The sequence below is a fragment of the Lodderomyces beijingensis genome, assembly GCF_963989305.1.
Source record: "Lodderomyces beijingensis strain CBS 14171 genome assembly, chromosome: 7".
In the NCBI taxonomy this organism is placed as follows: Eukaryota; Fungi; Ascomycota; class Pichiomycetes; order Serinales; family Debaryomycetaceae; genus Lodderomyces; species Lodderomyces beijingensis.
The window spans coordinates 391539-407874 of record NC_089976.1 but is presented as its reverse complement, the minus strand read 5'-3'; positions in this window follow the sequence as shown (position 1 = coordinate 407874).

Sequence of the window (16336 nt, the reverse complement as noted above, 5' to 3'; positions counted from 1 at the left end):
CAACAGCCTCATTTATCTGCCAGAAGTCTCGCACTCAACTGTGTGGGGCTCCACGCCCACTTCTCCGGAGGGGAGGTGATCATTTCCATGTCACGTGACTCGCTGTTCCCGCCCACTCACTTGAAACTCCCATGCTTGAACAAAACACCGCTGCAACTCTCCCACTTCAACCTCTATCGCTCTATATCACGCTGGGAACGACTATGGGAGACTGGACGATGCCACCATTCGAATCTCGAGAGTTAACAGATGACTACCGAAGAAGTAGCGTAGTTTTCACGCTTAATATTCGGGAAAAGCTCGTCGTTGCTTGTCTCGTCTCCAGCAGCGTTATTTATCGGTCAAAAGTCTCGCACTCAACTGTGTGGGGCTCCACGCCCACTTCTCCGGAGGGGAGGTGATCATTTCCAAGTCACGTGACTCCCACTCCCATGCTTGAACAAGACACCGCCATAACTCTCACACTTCAACCTCTATCGCTCTAGATCACGCTGGGAACGACTATGGGAGACTAAGCAAGGCCACCATTCGAATCTCGAGAGTTAACAGATGACTACCGAAGAAGTAGCGTAGTTTTCACGCTTAATCTCCGGGAAAAGCTCGTCGTTGCTTGTCTCGTCTCCAGCAGCGTTATTTATCGGTCAAAAGTCTCGCACTCAACTGTGTGGGGCTCCACGCCCACTTCTCCGGAGGGGAGGTGATCATTTCCAAGTCACGTGACGCGCTGTTCCCGCCCACTCACATGCTTGAACAAAACACCGCTGCAACTCTCACACTTCAACCTCTATCGCTCTAGATCACGCTGGGAACGACTATGGGAGACTAAGCAAGGCCACCATTCGAATCTCGAGAGTTAACAGATGACTACCGAAGAAGTAGCGTAGTTTTCACGCTTAATCTCCGGGAAAAGCTCGTCGTTGCTTGTCTCGTCTCCAACAGCCTCATTTATCGGTCAAAAGTCTCGCACTCGACTGTGTGGGGCTCCACGCCCACTTCTCCGGAGGGGAGGTGATCATTTCCAAGTCACGTGACTCCCACTCCCATGCTTGAACAAGACACCGCCATAACTCTCACACTTCAACCTCTATCGCTCTAGATCACGCTGGGAACGACTATGGGAGACTAAGCAAGGCCACCATTCGAATCTCGAGAGTTAACAGATGACTACCGAAGAAGTAGCGTAGTTTTCACGCTTAATCTCCGGGAAAAGCTCGTCGTTGCTTGTCTCGTCTCCAACAGCCTCATTTATCGGTCAAAAGTCTCGCACTCGACTGTGTGGGGCTCCACGCCCACTTCTCCGGAGGGGAGGTGATCATTTCCAAGTCACGTGACTCCCACTCCCATGCTTGAACAAGACACCGCTGCAACTCTCACACTTCAACCTCTATCGCTCTATATCACGCTGGGAACGACTATGGGAGACTAAGCAAGGCCACCATTCGAATCTCGAGAGTTAACAGATGACTACCGAAGAAGTAGCGTAGTTTTCACGCTTAATCTCCGGGAAAAGCTCGTCGTTGCTTGTCTCGTCTCCAGCAGCGTTATTTATCGGTCAAAAGTCTCGCACTCGACTGTGTGGGGCTCCACGCCCACTTCTCCGGAGGGGAGGTGATCATTTCCAAGTCACGTGACTCCCACTCCCATGCTTGAACAAGACACCGCCATAACTCTCACACTTCAACCTCTATCGCTCTATATCACGCTGGGAACGACTATGGGAGACTAGACGATGCCACCATTCGAATCTCGAGAGTTAACAGATGACTACCGAAGAAGTAGCGTAGTTTTCACGCTTAATCTCCGGGAAAAGCTCGTCGTTGCTTGTCTCGTCTCCAGCAGCCTCATTTATCGGTCAAAAGTCTCGCACTCAACTGTGTGGGGCTCCACGCCCACTTCTCCGGAGGGGAGGTGATCATTCACATGTCACGTGACGCGCTGTTCCCGCCCACTCACTTGAAACTCCCATGCTTGAACAAAACACCGCCATAACTCCCACCCTTCAACCTCTATCGCTCTAGATCACGCTGGGAACGACTATGGGAGACTAAGCAAGGCCACCATTCGAATCTCGAGAGTTAACAGATGACTACCGAAGAAGTAGCGTAGTTTTCACGCTTAATCTCCGGGAAAAGCTCGTCGTTGCTTGTCTCGTCTCCAGCAGCGTTATTTATCGGTCAAAAGTCTCGCACTCGACTGTGTGGGGCTCCACGCCCACTTCTCCGGAGGGGAGGTGATCATTTCCAAGTCACGTGACTCCCACTCCCATGCTTGAACAAGACACCGCCATAACTCTCACACTTCAACCTCTATCGCTCTATATCACGCTGGGAACGACTATGGGAGACTAGACGATGCCACCATTCGAATCTCGAGAGTTAACAGATGACTACCGAAGAAGTAGCGTAGTTTTCACGCTTAATCTCCGGGAAAAGCTCGTCGTTGCTTGTCTCGTCTCCAGCAGCCTCATTTATCGGTCAAAAGTCTCGCACTCAACTGTGTGGGGCTCCACGCCCACTTCTCCGGAGGGGAGGTGATCATTCACATGTCACGTGACGCGCTGTTCCCGCCCACTCACTTGAAACTCCCATGCTTGAACAAAACACCGCCATAACTCCCACCCTTCAACCTCTATCGCTCTAGATCACGCTGGGAACGACTATGGGAGACTAAGCAAGGCCACCATTCGAATCTCGAGAGTTAACAGATGACTACCGAAGAAGTAGCGTAGTTTTCACGCTTAATCTCCGGGAAAAGCTCGTCGTTGCTTGTCTCGTCTCCAGCAGCGTTATTTATCGGTCAAAAGTCTCGCACTCGACTGTGTGGGGCTCCACGCCCACCTCTCCGGAGGGGAGGTGATCATTTCCAAGTCACGTGACTCCCACTCCCATGCTTGAACAAGACACCGCCATAACTCTCACACTTCAACCTCTATCGCTCTAGATCACGCTGGGAACGACTATGGGAGACTAAGCAAGGCCACCATTCGAATCTCGAGAGTTAACAGATGACTACCGAAGAAGTAGCGTAGTTTTCACGCTTAATCTCCGGGAAAAGCTCGTCGTTGCTTGTCTCGTCTCCAGCAGCGTTATTTATCGGTCAAAAGTCTCGCACTCGACTGTGTGGGGCTCCACGCCCACTTCTCCGGAGGGGAGGTGATCATTTCCAAGTCACGTGACTCCCACTCCCATGCTTGAACAAGACACCGCTGCAACTCTCACACTTCAACCTCTATCGCTCTAGATCACGCTGGGAACGACTATGGGAGACTAAGCAAGGCCACCATTCGAATCTCGAGAGTTAACAGATGACTACCGAAGAAGTAGCGTAGTTTTCACGCTTAATCTCCGGGAAAAGCTCGTCGTTGCTTGTCTCGTCTCCAGCAGCGTTATTTATCGGTCAAAAGTCTCGCACTCAACTGTGTGGGGCTCCACGCCCACTTCTCCGGAGGGGAGGTGATCATTTCCAAGTCACGTGACGCGCTGTTCCCGCCCACTCACATGCTTGAACAAAACACCGCTGCAACTCTCACACTTCAACCTCTATCGCTCTAGATCACGCTGGGAACGACTATGGGAGACTAAGCAAGGCCACCATTCGAATCTCGAGAGTTAACAGATGACTACCGAAGAAGTAGCGTAGTTTTCACGCTTAATCTCCGGGAAAAGCTCGTCGTTGCTTGTCTCGTCTCCAGCAGCCTCATTTATCGGTCAAAAGTCTCGCACTCGACTGTGTGGGGCTCCACGCCCACTTCTCCAGAGGGGATGTGATCATTTCCAAGTCACGTGACTCGCTGTTCCCGCCCACTCACATGCTTGAACAAGACACCGCTGCAACTCTCCCACTTCAACCTCTATCGCTCTATATCACGCTGGGAACGACTATGGGAGACTGGACGATGCCACCATTCGAATCTCGAGAGTTAACAGATGACTACCGAAGAAGTAGCGTAGTTTTCACGCTTAATCTCCGGGAAAAGCTCGTCGTTGCTTGTCTCGTCTCCAGCAGCGTTATTTATCGGTCAAAAGTCTCGCACTCGACTGTGTGGGGCTCCACGCCCACTTCTCCGGAGGGGAGGTGATCATTTCCAAGTCACGTGACTCCCACTCCCATGCTTGAACAAGACACCGCCATAACTCTCACACTTCAACCTCTATCGCTCTAGATCACGCTGGGAACGACTATGGGAGACTAAGCAAGGCCACCATTCGAATCTCGAGAGTTAACAGATGACTACCGAAGAAGTAGCGTAGTTTTCACGCTTAATCTCCGGGAAAAGCTCGTCGTTGCTTGTCTCGTCTCCAGCAGCGTTATTTATCGGTCAAAAGTCTCGCACTCAACTGTGTGGGGCTCCACGCCCACTTCTCCGGAGGGGAGGTGATCATTTCCAAGTCACGTGACGCGCTGTTCCCGCCCACTCACATGCTTGAACAAAACACCGCTGCAACTCTCACACTTCAACCTCTATCGCTCTAGATCACGCTGGGAACGACTATGGGAGACTAAGCAAGGCCACCATTCGAATCTCGAGAGTTAACAGATGACTACCGAAGAAGTAGCGTAGTTTTCACGCTTAATCTCCGGGAAAAGCTCGTCGTTGCTTGTCTCGTCTCCAACAGCCTCATTTATCGGTCAAAAGTCTCGCACTCGACTGTGTGGGGCTCCACGCCCACTTCTCCGGAGGGGAGGTGATCATTTCCAAGTCACGTGACTCCCACTCCCATGCTTGAACAAGACACCGCCATAACTCTCACACTTCAACCTCTATCGCTCTAGATCACGCTGGGAACGACTATGGGAGACTAAGCAAGGCCACCATTCGAATCTCGAGAGTTAACAGATGACTACCGAAGAAGTAGCGTAGTTTTCACGCTTAATCTCCGGGAAAAGCTCGTCGTTGCTTGTCTCGTCTCCAGCAGCGTTATTTATCGGTCAAAAGTCTCGCACTCGACTGTGTGGGGCTCCACGCCCACTTCTCCGGAGGGGAGGTGATCATTTCCAAGTCACGTGACTCCCACTCCCATGCTTGAACAAGACACCGCTGCAACTCTCACACTTCAACCTCTATCGCTCTAGATCACGCTGGGAACGACTATGGGAGACTAAGCAAGGCCACCATTCGAATCTCGAGAGTTAACAGATGACTACCGAAGAAGTAGCGTAGTTTTCACGCTTAATCTCCGGGAAAAGCTCGTCGTTGCTTGTCTCGTCTCCAGCAGCGTTATTTATCGGTCAAAAGTCTCGCACTCAACTGTGTGGGGCTCCACGCCCACTTCTCCGGAGGGGAGGTGATCATTTCCAAGTCACGTGACTCCCACTCCCATGCTTGAACAAGACACCGCTGCAACTCTCACACTTCAACCTCTATCGCTCTATATCACGCTGGGAACGACTATGGGAGACTAAGCAAGGCCACCATTCGAATCTCGAGAGTTAACAGATGACTACCGAAGAAGTAGCGTAGTTTTCACGCTTAATCTCCGGGAAAAGCTCGTCGTTGCTTGTCTCGTCTCCAGCAGCGTTATTTATCGGTCAAAAGTCTCGCACTCGACTGTGTGGGGCTCCACGCCCACTTCTCCGGAGGGGAGGTGATCATTTCCAAGTCACGTGACTCCCACTCCCATGCTTGAACAAGACACCGCCATAACTCTCACACTTCAACCTCTATCGCTCTATATCACGCTGGGAACGACTATGGGAGACTAGACGATGCCACCATTCGAATCTCGAGAGTTAACAGATGACTACCGAAGAAGTAGCGTAGTTTTCACGCTTAATCTCCGGGAAAAGCTCGTCGTTGCTTGTCTCGTCTCCAGCAGCCTCATTTATCGGTCAAAAGTCTCGCACTCAACTGTGTGGGGCTCCACGCCCACTTCTCCGGAGGGGAGGTGATCATTCACATGTCACGTGACGCGCTGTTCCCGCCCACTCACTTGAAACTCCCATGCTTGAACAAAACACCGCCATAACTCCCACCCTTCAACCTCTATCGCTCTAGATCACGCTGGGAACGACTATGGGAGACTAAGCAAGGCCACCATTCGAATCTCGAGAGTTAACAGATGACTACCGAAGAAGTAGCGTAGTTTTCACGCTTAATCTCCGGGAAAAGCTCGTCGTTGCTTGTCTCGTCTCCAGCAGCGTTATTTATCGGTCAAAAGTCTCGCACTCGACTGTGTGGGGCTCCACGCCCACTTCTCCGGAGGGGAGGTGATCATTTCCAAGTCACGTGACTCCCACTCCCATGCTTGAACAAGACACCGCCATAACTCTCACACTTCAACCTCTATCGCTCTAGATCACGCTGGGAACGACTATGGGAGACTAAGCAAGGCCACCATTCGAATCTCGAGAGTTAACAGATGACTACCGAAGAAGTAGCGTAGTTTTCACGCTTAATCTCCGGGAAAAGCTCGTCGTTGCTTGTCTCGTCTCCAGCAGCGTTATTTATCGGTCAAAAGTCTCGCACTCAACTGTGTGGGGCTCCACGCCCACTTCTCCGGAGGGGAGGTGATCATTTCCAAGTCACGTGACGCGCTGTTCCCGCCCACTCACATGCTTGAACAAAACACCGCTGCAACTCTCACACTTCAACCTCTATCGCTCTAGATCACGCTGGGAACGACTATGGGAGACTAAGCAAGGCCACCATTCGAATCTCGAGAGTTAACAGATGACTACCGAAGAAGTAGCGTAGTTTTCACGCTTAATCTCCGGGAAAAGCTCGTCGTTGCTTGTCTCGTCTCCAACAGCCTCATTTATCGGTCAAAAGTCTCGCACTCGACTGTGTGGGGCTCCACGCCCACTTCTCCGGAGGGGAGGTGATCATTTCCAAGTCACGTGACTCCCACTCCCATGCTTGAACAAGACACCGCCATAACTCTCACACTTCAACCTCTATCGCTCTAGATCACGCTGGGAACGACTATGGGAGACTAAGCAAGGCCACCATTCGAATCTCGAGAGTTAACAGATGACTACCGAAGAAGTAGCGTAGTTTTCACGCTTAATCTCCGGGAAAAGCTCGTCGTTGCTTGTCTCGTCTCCAGCAGCGTTATTTATCGGTCAAAAGTCTCGCACTCGACTGTGTGGGGCTCCACGCCCACTTCTCCGGAGGGGAGGTGATCATTTCCAAGTCACGTGACTCCCACTCCCATGCTTGAACAAGACACCGCTGCAACTCTCACACTTCAACCTCTATCGCTCTAGATCACGCTGGGAACGACTATGGGAGACTAAGCAAGGCCACCATTCGAATCTCGAGAGTTAACAGATGACTACCGAAGAAGTAGCGTAGTTTTCACGCTTAATCTCCGGGAAAAGCTCGTCGTTGCTTGTCTCGTCTCCAGCAGCGTTATTTATCGGTCAAAAGTCTCGCACTCAACTGTGTGGGGCTCCACGCCCACTTCTCCGGAGGGGAGGTGATCATTTCCAAGTCACGTGACGCGCTGTTCCCGCCCACTCACATGCTTGAACAAAACACCGCTGCAACTCTCACACTTCAACCTCTATCGCTCTAGATCACGCTGGGAACGACTATGGGAGACTAAGCAAGGCCACCATTCGAATCTCGAGAGTTAACAGATGACTACCGAAGAAGTAGCGTAGTTTTCACGCTTAATCTCCGGGAAAAGCTCGTCGTTGCTTGTCTCGTCTCCAGCAGCCTCATTTATCGGTCAAAAGTCTCGCACTCGACTGTGTGGGGCTCCACGCCCACTTCTCCAGAGGGGATGTGATCATTTCCAAGTCACGTGACTCGCTGTTCCCGCCCACTCACATGCTTGAACAAGACACCGCTGCAACTCTCCCACTTCAACCTCTATCGCTCTATATCACGCTGGGAACGACTATGGGAGACTGGACGATGCCACCATTCGAATCTCGAGAGTTAACAGATGACTACCGAAGAAGTAGCGTAGTTTTCACGCTTAATCTCCGGGAAAAGCTCGTCGTTGCTTGTCTCGTCTCCAACAGCCTCATTTATCGGTCAAAAGTCTCGCACTCGACTGTGTGGGGCTCCACGCCCACTTCTCCGGAGGGGAGGTGATCATTTCCAAGTCACGTGACTCCCACTCCCATGCTTGAACAAGACACCGCTGCAACTCTCACACTTCAACCTCTATCGCTCTAGATCACGCTGGGAACGACTATGGGAGACTAAGCAAGGCCACCATTCGAATCTCGAGAGTTAACAGATGACTACCGAAGAAGTAGCGTAGTTTTCACGCTTAATCTCCGGGAAAAGCTCGTCGTTGCTTGTCTCGTCTCCAGCAGCCTCATTTATCGGTCAAAAGTCTCGCACTCGACTGTGTGGGGCTCCACGCCCACTTCTCCAGAGGGGATGTGATCATTTCCAAGTCACGTGACTCGCTGTTCCCGCCCACTCACATGCTTGAACAAGACACCGCTGCAACTCTCCCACTTCAACCTCTATCGCTCTATATCACGCTGGGAACGACTATGGGAGACTGGACGATGCCACCATTCGAATCTCGAGAGTTAACAGATGACTACCGAAGAAGTAGCGTAGTTTTCACGCTTAATCTCCGGGAAAAGCTCGTCGTTGCTTGTCTCGTCTCCAACAGCCTCATTTATCGGTCAAAAGTCTCGCACTCGACTGTGTGGGGCTCCACGCCCACTTCTCCGGAGGGGAGGTGATCATTTCCAAGTCACGTGACTCCCACTCCCATGCTTGAACAAGACACCGCTGCAACTCTCACACTTCAACCTCTATCGCTCTATATCACGCTGGGAACGACTATGGGAGACTAAGCAAGGCCACCATTCGAATCTCGAGAGTTAACAGATGACTACCGAAGAAGTAGCGTAGTTTTCACGCTTAATCTCCGGGAAAAGCTCGTCGTTGCTTGTCTCGTCTCCAGCAGCGTTATTTATCGGTCAAAAGTCTCGCACTCGACTGTGTGGGGCTCCACGCCCACTTCTCCGGAGGGGAGGTGATCATTTCCAAGTCACGTGACTCCCACTCCCATGCTTGAACAAGACACCGCCATAACTCTCACACTTCAACCTCTATCGCTCTATATCACGCTGGGAACGACTATGGGAGACTAGACGATGCCACCATTCGAATCTCGAGAGTTAACAGATGACTACCGAAGAAGTAGCGTAGTTTTCACGCTTAATCTCCGGGAAAAGCTCGTCGTTGCTTGTCTCGTCTCCAGCAGCCTCATTTATCGGTCAAAAGTCTCGCACTCAACTGTGTGGGGCTCCACGCCCACTTCTCCGGAGGGGAGGTGATCATTCACATGTCACGTGACGCGCTGTTCCCGCCCACTCACTTGAAACTCCCATGCTTGAACAAAACACCGCCATAACTCCCACCCTTCAACCTCTATCGCTCTAGATCACGCTGGGAACGACTATGGGAGACTAAGCAAGGCCACCATTCGAATCTCGAGAGTTAACAGATGACTACCGAAGAAGTAGCGTAGTTTTCACGCTTAATCTCCGGGAAAAGCTCGTCGTTGCTTGTCTCGTCTCCAGCAGCGTTATTTATCGGTCAAAAGTCTCGCACTCGACTGTGTGGGGCTCCACGCCCACTTCTCCGGAGGGGAGGTGATCATTTCCAAGTCACGTGACTCCCACTCCCATGCTTGAACAAGACACCGCCATAACTCTCACACTTCAACCTCTATCGCTCTATATCACGCTGGGAACGACTATGGGAGACTAAGCAAGGCCACCATTCGAATCTCGAGAGTTAACAGATGACTACCGAAGAAGTAGCGTAGTTTTCACGCTTAATCTCCGGGAAAAGCTCGTCGTTGCTTGTCTCGTCTCCAGCAGCGTTATTTATCGGTCAAAAGTCTCGCACTCAACTGTGTGGGGCTCCACGCCCACTTCTCCGGAGGGGAGGTGATCATTTCCAAGTCACGTGACTCCCACTCCCATGCTTGAACAAGACACCGCCATAACTACCCCCCCACCAAGCTCTATCGCTCTAGATCACTATGGGAACGACTATGGGAGACTGGACGATGCCACCATTCGAATCTCGAGAGTTAACAGATGACTACCGAAGAAGTAGCGTAGTTTTCACTCTTAATCTCCGGGAAAAGCTTGTCGTTGCTTGTCTCGTCTCCAACAGCCTCATTTATCGGTCAAAAGTCTCGCACTCGACTGTGTGGGGCTCCACGCCCACTTCTCCAGAGGGGATGTGATCATTTCCAAGTCACGTGACTCGCTGTTCCCGCCCACTCACATGCTTGAACAAGACACCGCTGCAACTCTCCCACTTCAACCTCTATCGCTCTATATCACGCTGGGAACGACTATGGGAGACTGGACGATGCCACCATTCGAATCTCGAGAGTTAACAGATGACTACCGAAGAAGTAGCGTAGTTTTCACTCTTAATCTCCGGGAAAAGCTTGTCGTTGCTTGTCTCGTCTCCAACAGCGTTATTTATCGGTCAAAAGTCTCGCACTCGACTGTGTGGGGCTCCACGCCCACTTCTCCAATCATTTGCATGTCACGTGACGCGCTCTCACTTGAAACTCCCATGCTTGAACAAGACACCGCTGCAACTCTCACACTTCAACCTCTATCGCTCTATATCACGCTGGGAACGACTATGGGAGACTGGACGATGCCACCATTCGAATCTCGAGAGTTAACAGATGACTACCGAAGAAGTAGCGTAGTTTTCACTCTTAATCTCCGGGAAAAGCTTGTCGTTGCTTGTCTCGTCTCCAACAGCCTCATTTATCTGCCAGAAGTCTCGCACTCAACTGTGTGGGGCTCCACGCCCACTTCTCCGGAGGGGAGGTGATCATTTCCATGTCACGTGACTCGCTGTTCCCGCCCACTCACTTGAAACTCCCATGCTTGAACAAAACACCGCTGCAACTCTCCCACTTCAACCTCTATCGCTCTATATCACGCTGGGAACGACTATGGGAGACTGGACGATGCCACCATTCGAATCTCGAGAGTTAACAGATGACTACCGAAGAAGTAGCGTAGTTTTCACGCTTAATATTCGGGAAAAGCTCGTCGTTGCTTGTCTCGTCTCCAGCAGCGTTATTTATCGGTCAAAAGTCTCGCACTCAACTGTGTGGGGCTCCACGCCCACTTCTCCGGAGGGGAGGTGATCATTTCCAAGTCACGTGACTCCCACTCCCATGCTTGAACAAGACACCGCCATAACTCTCACACTTCAACCTCTATCGCTCTAGATCACGCTGGGAACGACTATGGGAGACTAAGCAAGGCCACCATTCGAATCTCGAGAGTTAACAGATGACTACCGAAGAAGTAGCGTAGTTTTCACGCTTAATCTCCGGGAAAAGCTCGTCGTTGCTTGTCTCGTCTCCAGCAGCGTTATTTATCGGTCAAAAGTCTCGCACTCAACTGTGTGGGGCTCCACGCCCACTTCTCCGGAGGGGAGGTGATCATTTCCAAGTCACGTGACGCGCTGTTCCCGCCCACTCACATGCTTGAACAAAACACCGCTGCAACTCTCACACTTCAACCTCTATCGCTCTAGATCACGCTGGGAACGACTATGGGAGACTAAGCAAGGCCACCATTCGAATCTCGAGAGTTAACAGATGACTACCGAAGAAGTAGCGTAGTTTTCACGCTTAATCTCCGGGAAAAGCTCGTCGTTGCTTGTCTCGTCTCCAACAGCCTCATTTATCGGTCAAAAGTCTCGCACTCGACTGTGTGGGGCTCCACGCCCACTTCTCCGGAGGGGAGGTGATCATTTCCAAGTCACGTGACTCCCACTCCCATGCTTGAACAAGACACCGCCATAACTCTCACACTTCAACCTCTATCGCTCTAGATCACGCTGGGAACGACTATGGGAGACTAAGCAAGGCCACCATTCGAATCTCGAGAGTTAACAGATGACTACCGAAGAAGTAGCGTAGTTTTCACGCTTAATCTCCGGGAAAAGCTCGTCGTTGCTTGTCTCGTCTCCAACAGCCTCATTTATCGGTCAAAAGTCTCGCACTCGACTGTGTGGGGCTCCACGCCCACTTCTCCGGAGGGGAGGTGATCATTTCCAAGTCACGTGACTCCCACTCCCATGCTTGAACAAGACACCGCTGCAACTCTCACACTTCAACCTCTATCGCTCTATATCACGCTGGGAACGACTATGGGAGACTAAGCAAGGCCACCATTCGAATCTCGAGAGTTAACAGATGACTACCGAAGAAGTAGCGTAGTTTTCACGCTTAATCTCCGGGAAAAGCTCGTCGTTGCTTGTCTCGTCTCCAGCAGCGTTATTTATCGGTCAAAAGTCTCGCACTCGACTGTGTGGGGCTCCACGCCCACTTCTCCGGAGGGGAGGTGATCATTTCCAAGTCACGTGACTCCCACTCCCATGCTTGAACAAGACACCGCCATAACTCTCACACTTCAACCTCTATCGCTCTATATCACGCTGGGAACGACTATGGGAGACTAGACGATGCCACCATTCGAATCTCGAGAGTTAACAGATGACTACCGAAGAAGTAGCGTAGTTTTCACGCTTAATCTCCGGGAAAAGCTCGTCGTTGCTTGTCTCGTCTCCAGCAGCCTCATTTATCGGTCAAAAGTCTCGCACTCAACTGTGTGGGGCTCCACGCCCACTTCTCCGGAGGGGAGGTGATCATTCACATGTCACGTGACGCGCTGTTCCCGCCCACTCACTTGAAACTCCCATGCTTGAACAAAACACCGCCATAACTCCCACCCTTCAACCTCTATCGCTCTAGATCACGCTGGGAACGACTATGGGAGACTAAGCAAGGCCACCATTCGAATCTCGAGAGTTAACAGATGACTACCGAAGAAGTAGCGTAGTTTTCACGCTTAATCTCCGGGAAAAGCTCGTCGTTGCTTGTCTCGTCTCCAGCAGCGTTATTTATCGGTCAAAAGTCTCGCACTCGACTGTGTGGGGCTCCACGCCCACTTCTCCGGAGGGGAGGTGATCATTTCCAAGTCACGTGACTCCCACTCCCATGCTTGAACAAGACACCGCCATAACTCTCACACTTCAACCTCTATCGCTCTAGATCACGCTGGGAACGACTATGGGAGACTAAGCAAGGCCACCATTCGAATCTCGAGAGTTAACAGATGACTACCGAAGAAGTAGCGTAGTTTTCACGCTTAATCTCCGGGAAAAGCTCGTCGTTGCTTGTCTCGTCTCCAACAGCCTCATTTATCGGTCAAAAGTCTCGCACTCGACTGTGTGGGGCTCCACGCCCACTTCTCCGGAGGGGAGGTGATCATTTCCAAGTCACGTGACTCCCACTCCCATGCTTGAACAAGACACCGCTGCAACTCTCACACTTCAACCTCTATCGCTCTATATCACGCTGGGAACGACTATGGGAGACTAAGCAAGGCCACCATTCGAATCTCGAGAGTTAACAGATGACTACCGAAGAAGTAGCGTAGTTTTCACGCTTAATCTCCGGGAAAAGCTCGTCGTTGCTTGTCTCGTCTCCAGCAGCGTTATTTATCGGTCAAAAGTCTCGCACTCGACTGTGTGGGGCTCCACGCCCACTTCTCCGGAGGGGAGGTGATCATTTCCAAGTCACGTGACTCCCACTCCCATGCTTGAACAAGACACCGCCATAACTCTCACACTTCAACCTCTATCGCTCTATATCACGCTGGGAACGACTATGGGAGACTAGACGATGCCACCATTCGAATCTCGAGAGTTAACAGATGACTACCGAAGAAGTAGCGTAGTTTTCACGCTTAATCTCCGGGAAAAGCTCGTCGTTGCTTGTCTCGTCTCCAGCAGCCTCATTTATCGGTCAAAAGTCTCGCACTCAACTGTGTGGGGCTCCACGCCCACTTCTCCGGAGGGGAGGTGATCATTCACATGTCACGTGACGCGCTGTTCCCGCCCACTCACTTGAAACTCCCATGCTTGAACAAAACACCGCCATAACTCCCACCCTTCAACCTCTATCGCTCTAGATCACGCTGGGAACGACTATGGGAGACTAAGCAAGGCCACCATTCGAATCTCGAGAGTTAACAGATGACTACCGAAGAAGTAGCGTAGTTTTCACGCTTAATCTCCGGGAAAAGCTCGTCGTTGCTTGTCTCGTCTCCAGCAGCGTTATTTATCGGTCAAAAGTCTCGCACTCGACTGTGTGGGGCTCCACGCCCACTTCTCCGGAGGGGAGGTGATCATTTCCAAGTCACGTGACTCCCACTCCCATGCTTGAACAAGACACCGCCATAACTCTCACACTTCAACCTCTATCGCTCTAGATCACGCTGGGAACGACTATGGGAGACTAAGCAAGGCCACCATTCGAATCTCGAGAGTTAACAGATGACTACCGAAGAAGTAGCGTAGTTTTCACGCTTAATCTCCGGGAAAAGCTCGTCGTTGCTTGTCTCGTCTCCAGCAGCGTTATTTATCGGTCAAAAGTCTCGCACTCAACTGTGTGGGGCTCCACGCCCACTTCTCCGGAGGGGAGGTGATCATTTCCAAGTCACGTGACGCGCTGTTCCCGCCCACTCACATGCTTGAACAAAACACCGCTGCAACTCTCACACTTCAACCTCTATCGCTCTAGATCACGCTGGGAACGACTATGGGAGACTAAGCAAGGCCACCATTCGAATCTCGAGAGTTAACAGATGACTACCGAAGAAGTAGCGTAGTTTTCACTCTTAATCTCCGGGAAAAGCTTGTCGTTGCTTGTCTCGTCTCCAACAGCCTCATTTATCGGTCAAAAGTCTCGCACTCGACTGTGTGGGGCTCCACGCCCACTTCTCCAGAGGGGATGTGATCATTTCCAAGTCACGTGACTCGCTGTTCCCGCCCACTCACATGCTTGAACAAGACACCGCTGCAACTCTCCCACTTCAACCTCTATCGCTCTATATCACGCTGGGAACGACTATGGGAGACTGGACGATGCCACCATTCGAATCTCGAGAGTTAACAGATGACTACCGAAGAAGTAGCGTAGTTTTCACGCTTAATCTCCGGGAAAAGCTCGTCGTTGCTTGTCTCGTCTCCAACAGCCTCATTTATCGGTCAAAAGTCTCGCACTCGACTGTGTGGGGCTCCACGCCCACTTCTCCGGAGGGGAGGTGATCATTTCCAAGTCACGTGACTCCCACTCCCATGCTTGAACAAGACACCGCCATAACTACCCCCCCACCAAGCTCTATCGCTCTAGATCACGCTGGGAACGACTATGGGAGACTAAGCAAGGCCACCATTCGAATCTCGAGAGTTAACAGATGACTACCGAAGAAGTAGCGTAGTTTTCACGCTTAATCTCCGGGAAAAGCTCGTCGTTGCTTGTCTCGTCTCCAGCAGCGTTATTTATCGGTCAAAAGTCTCGCACTCGACTGTGTGGGGCTCCACGCCCACTTCTCCGGAGGGGAGGTGATCATTTCCAAGTCACGTGACGCGCTGTTCCCGCCCACTCACATGCTTGAACAAAACACCGCTGCAACTCTCACACTTCAACCTCTATCGCTCTAGATCACGCTGGGAACGACTATGGGAGACTAAGCAAGGCCACCATTCGAATCTCGAGAGTTAACAGATGACTACCGAAGAAGTAGCGTAGTTTTCACGCTTAATCTCCGGGAAAAGCTCGTCGTTGCTTGTCTCGTCTCCAGCAGCCTCATTTATCGGTCAAAAGTCTCGCACTCGACTGTGTGGGGCTCCACGCCCACTTCTCCGGAGGGGAGGTGATCATTTCCAAGTCACGTGACTCCCACTCCCATGCTTGAACAAAACACCGCCATAACTACCCCCCCACCAAGCTCTATCGCTCTAGATCACGCTGGGAACGACTATGGGAGACTGGACGATGCCACCATTCGAATCTCGAGAGTTAACAGATGACTACCGAAGAAGTAGCGTAGTTTTCACGCTTAATCTCCGGGAAAAGCTCGTCGTTGCTTGTCTCGTCTCCAGCAGCCTCATTTATCGGTCAAAAGTCTCGCACTCGACTGTGTGGGGCTCCACGCCCACTTCTCCGGAGGGGAGGTGATCATTTCCAAGTCACGTGACTCCCACTCCCATGCTTGAACAAGACACCGCCATAACTCTCACACTTCAACCTCTATCGCTCTAGATCACGCTGGGAACGACTATGGGAGACTAAGCAAGGCCACCATTCGAATCTCGAGAGTTAACAGATGACTACCGAAGAAGTAGCGTAGTTTTCACGCTTAATCTCCGGGAAAAGCTCGTCGTTGCTTGTCTCGTCTCCAGCAGCGTTATTTATCGGTCAAAAGTCTCGCACTCAACTGTGTGGGGCTCCACGCCCACTTCTCCGGAGGGGAGGTGATCATTTCCATGTCACGTGACTCGCTGTTCCCGCCC